The sequence below is a fragment of the Heterodontus francisci genome, unplaced genomic scaffold (genome assembly GCF_036365525.1).
Source record: "Heterodontus francisci isolate sHetFra1 unplaced genomic scaffold, sHetFra1.hap1 HAP1_SCAFFOLD_1486, whole genome shotgun sequence".
In the NCBI taxonomy this organism is placed as follows: Eukaryota; Metazoa; Chordata; class Chondrichthyes; order Heterodontiformes; family Heterodontidae; genus Heterodontus; species Heterodontus francisci.
Genome location: NW_027141066.1, coordinates 32,501 through 37,500, shown reverse-complemented (window position 1 = coordinate 37,500; position 5,000 = coordinate 32,501).

The window sequence follows — 5,000 nt, the reverse complement described above, 5'->3', positions numbered from 1 at the left end:
CAAAGCATACACACACACACCGCGCGTGTGCCCTTGCTCTGGTGCTAGAGAAATCGAGTGCTCGAGCTGGCCGGAACGGGACGCCCCGCTCCGGAGCTTCACAATCGGACCACTGCGGTAGCGACCAGTGGGACGTCTCGGCCTCACACGAACAGCACAGAGATCAGCACACAGGAGACGGCGCACAACGAGTAATCTACCTAGCACGCCGCCGACCAAGTGGCCAAACTCTCGAGAGGAATGTCCGTCTGACACAAGGGACAGAAACGGGAGGTAACCGCTGAGCCTGAAACACCAGCAAATAAATGCTAGCCCGCCTGGGCCCTCCAACGTCGGACAGTCCTCGCCGTATCGATCGAGTGACCTGGGCACGCACTTTTTTTTTCCTTTCACACAGTGTGGGGTTGGCGGCGGCGGGGGGGGGAGAAAGCATGCAACTTGGTTGACGTCGCCTGGTCAACTCGCATCGGTTTTCCGTCCCCATCACTGTAAGGAGCAACCGCGACCAGCGTAGCCAAACAGGTCGACCAAAGCTTTCGGCGCTCGCACGGAGAGGTGATGCCAGCCGGCGTGCGTCGCCTAACTTGGACAAAATTCTGGGCACGCACTTTTCGTTTGAGAATAGGACATACATGTAGTGCAACCCAAGGAAACCAGGCGACGCCGCCACAATCTGCGCCTGACAGACAAAGATAACCGTTCACAAGGAGCCTTGTTATTTCGCACCAAGTCTTTTGCGGGCATAGTTTCTTTCTTTGACATGTATATCTGTATGAAGGTCGGCTTTGCTCTGCCATCGCAGCCTCCCTTCTTTGCTTTTCTCACTGTACCAACAGACATGTCATAGACTTTGGTTTTTTTTTCATTAATTCTTTTCCTGTGGGTGTGGTGTGCCTCCGCACCCCCCCAATCTGTTCCAAGGCCTTGTTTGCTTTCGCTCGCCAAAACACTTTGTCTGTTTTCACAGCCAGTCTACCGGCCTAGACCCAACTGTGCGATATTTCAGAGCCGGCAACAGAGCATGGAAAGTCCGCCAGATTTACCCTTAAATGCTCATAAATGACTTCCAGGCACTCTTCGGAAGGTCTTTTATTTCAAAAGAAGGTCCTTCCTTGAGGGAGCACTTCTTCGGCCACTTTGCAAGTGCAACCGCTGCCAGCAAAAGTTCTGAAAATCGAGTTCCCGAAAATCTCCGGGTACCCCGCCAACCCCCAGCCACCCGAATCGCAAGTGTCAATTCGGCGGGTTGCCTGCCGGTAGTCCTTCCGAAAATGAGGCGCCAAATCGCCGCAACGGCCATTTTTCATTTCGGCATCGGGACTTCCGACGGCAACTGATTAACTAGCCCGGGGACTAGAGCGGCAGCAAATGCAACGTGCCCTCTTGGCGGGAGCAACTTGACCGCCCCCGTGGGGAAAGGTCAACTCGGGGCCCGGGAAAGTCGCCGAGTCCGACCCCATACACTTCCATGAGTTGGGGGTTTTGGCCTTCCCGGCCCAAGGCTCGCCTTATTTCGGCCTGCACTTTCGGAAAAGGGTGCATTCCTTTTGGTTAATGATTTCACCAGCCCGGGTCTTAGCCTCTGCCCCGACGGCTAAGTCTTTTGGTTAATGATTTCCTGCGGCTGGGACTACCCTTTCCCCCGCCCTGCAGGCACCCGGGTCGGGAGGCCGTCGGGGGCACTTTCCGGGGCAAATCCGGACCCTTACGCAAGGGAGAGTGCGCCCCCCGCCTCGGCCGGGGGTCAGGCTGCCGCCTATTAAGCCCGACAGAAAACCCGAAAAATGGACGAAAATGGGAAAAAATCCCCATCCGAAAAAGGCTTAAAAGTCGGTTGGGCGGCAGCTAGGGTCGGTCTCTGCAGACCTGGAGGCTCGGGTGGACTCTTGGAATAAACGTCCAAGTCCCGACTTGCCACCTCCTACTACTGTGCAGATACCCCGCCAACCCCCAGCCACCCGAATGACAAGCGTCCGATCAGCGGGACGAATTTGACAACTCTGGCCGGACCTCTGGAACTCCATCCCGGGTAACCGGGGCAAATTTTTCCGCTTGATCGCCCTTCCACTGGTTAACCATTTGCCCTTTCGGACTTAGTCTCTGGACATTATTCGACGGATTTTCTGGTTAACCATTTGCCCTTTCGGACTTAGTCTCTGGGCATTATTTTCGACTTTTTGGTTAATGATTTCACACTTTTTACTTACTTTTGCGCTTTTTGGTTATTGATTACTCTGCTTACTGGTTAATTATTTGCCCTTTCGGACTTAGTCTCTGGACATTATTTTCGAGTTTTTGGTTAATGATTTCACACTTTTAACATATTTTTGCGCTTTTTGGTTAATGATTACTCTGCTTACTGGTTAACCATTTGCCCTTTTGGACTTAGTCTCTGCACATTATTTTCGAGTTTTTGGTTAATGATTTCACACTTTTTACTTACTTTTGCGATTTTTGGTTAATGATTACTCTGCTTACTGGTTAACCATTTGCCCTTTCGGACTTAGTCTCTGCACATTATTTTCGAGTTTTTGGTTAATGATTTCATACTTTTTACTTACTTTTGCGCTTTTTGGTTAATGATTACTCTGCTTACTGGTTAACCATTTGCCCTTTCGGACTTAGTCTCTGGACATTATTTTTGGGTTTTTGGTTAATGATTTCACACTTTTTACTTACTTTTGCGATTTTTGGTTAATGATTACTCTGCTTACTGGTTAACCATTTGCCCTTTCGGACTTGGACTCTGGACATTATTTTCGAGTTTTTGGTTAATGATTTCACACTTTTTACTTACTTTTGCGATTTTTGGTTAATGATTTCACACTTTTTACTTACTTTTGCGATTTTTGGTTAATGATTACTCTGCTTACTGGTTAACCATTTGCCCTTTCGGACTTAGTCTCTGGACATTATTTTTGGGTTTTTGGTTAATGATTTCACACTTTTTACTTACTTTTGCGATTTTTGGTTAATGATTACTCTGCTTACTGGTTAACCATTTGCCCTTTCGGACTTGGACTCTGGACATTATTTTCGAGTTTTTGGTTAATGATTTCACACTTTTTACTTACTTTTGCGATTTTTGGTTAATGATTTCACACTTTTTACTTACTTTTGCGATTTTTGGTTAATGATTACTCTGCTTACTGGTTAACCATTTGCCCTTTCGGACTTAGTCTCTGGACATTATTTTTGGGTTTTTGGTTAATGATTTCACACTTTTTACTTACTTTTGCGATTTTTGGTTAATGATTACTCTGCTTACTGGTTAACCATTTGCCCTTTCGGACTTGGACTCTGGACATTATTTTCGAGTTTTTGGTTAATGATTTCACACTTTTTACTTACTTTTGCGATTTTTGGTTAATGATTTCACACTTTTTACTTACTTTTGCGATTTTTGGTTAATGATTACTCTGCTTACTGGTTAACCATTTGCCCTTTCGGACTTAGTCTCTGGAGATTATTTTCGAGTTTTTGGTTATTGATTTCACACTTTTAACTTAATTTTGTGCTTTTTGGTTAATGATTTCACACTTTTTACTTACTTTTGCGATTTTTGGTTAATGATTTCACACTTTTTACTTACTTTTGCGATTTTTGGTTAATGATTACTCTGCTTACTGGTTAACCATTTGCCCTTTCGGACTTGGACTCTGGACATTATTTTCGAGTTTTTGGTTAATGATTTCACACTTTTTACTTACTTTTGCGATTTTTGGTTAATGATTTCACACTTTTAACATATTTTTGCGCTTTTTGGTTAATGATTACTCTGCTTACTGGTTAACCATTTGCCCTTTCGGACTTAGTCTCTGGACATTGTTTTCGACATTTTGGTTAATGATTTCACACTTTTAACTTAATTTTGTGCTTTTTGGTTAATGATTTCATACTTTTTACTTACTTTTGCGATTTTTGGTTAATGATGACTCTGCTTACTGGTTAACCATTTGCCCTTTCGGACTTAGTCTCTGGAGATTATTTTCGACTTTTTGGTTAATGATTTCACACTTTTAACTTAATTTTGTGCTTTTTGGTTAATGATTTCATACTTTTTACTTACTTTTGCCCTTTTTGGTTAATGATTACTCTGCTTACTGGTTAACCATTTGCCCTTTCGGACTTGGTCTCTGGACATTATTTTCGAGTTTTTGGTTAATGATTTCACACTTTTTACTTACTTTTGCGATTTTTGGTTAATGATTTCACACTTTTTACTTACTTTTGCGATTTTTGGTTAATGATGACTCTGCTTTTTACTTACTTTTGCGATTTTTGGTTAATGATGACTCTGCTTACTGGTTAATTATTTGTACTTTCGGACTTGGTCTCTGGACATTATTTTCGAGTTTTTGGTTAATGATTTCACACTTTTAACATAATTTTGCGCTTTTTGGTTAATGATTACTCTGCTTGCTTGTTACTGATTTCCCCTTTCGGACTTGATCTCTGGCCGTTCTTTTCGACCTTTTTGGATAAGGTTTCCACACTCTGAAATTATTTTGGGCTCACTGATTAGGCGAGATCAAGGGGGCATGCCTGGGCACTTTGGGCTCAGTTTGGGAAGGCGGCGTCCGTGTGCTCCTCCGCCCTTCCCGCACTTGCGGCTAGGTTTGCCAAACTGCGCTGACCCGCAGCCCTGCCTTTTTGCCCACGGCACGGAACGACTCAAGTCTGGCTCCGTTCCAGGCCGTTGCCTCCGGCTGCCCGCCGTCCGGCCGGCCTGGGACGTACCCCGGCTGACGGCGCCGGAGGCCCTCTAGCAGCCACCGGTGCCGCGGGCCAATGGGTCCGGGCGTTCCGGAGCTATCGGTGGGGAAGTGCTCTCCCCTTTTCCTGACGCCGTTCGCCCGAGCAGAGGTGCAGCCTGACGGGACTGCTGTCGCCTTCCGCGGCGCACCGGCCCCTTTCACCTGCCGTCGACCGCGCGGAGCTCGGACCTTCCTCCCCGAAGTTATGGCCCCGGCGCCGGAGGGTTCCCGGGGCCGGGCATT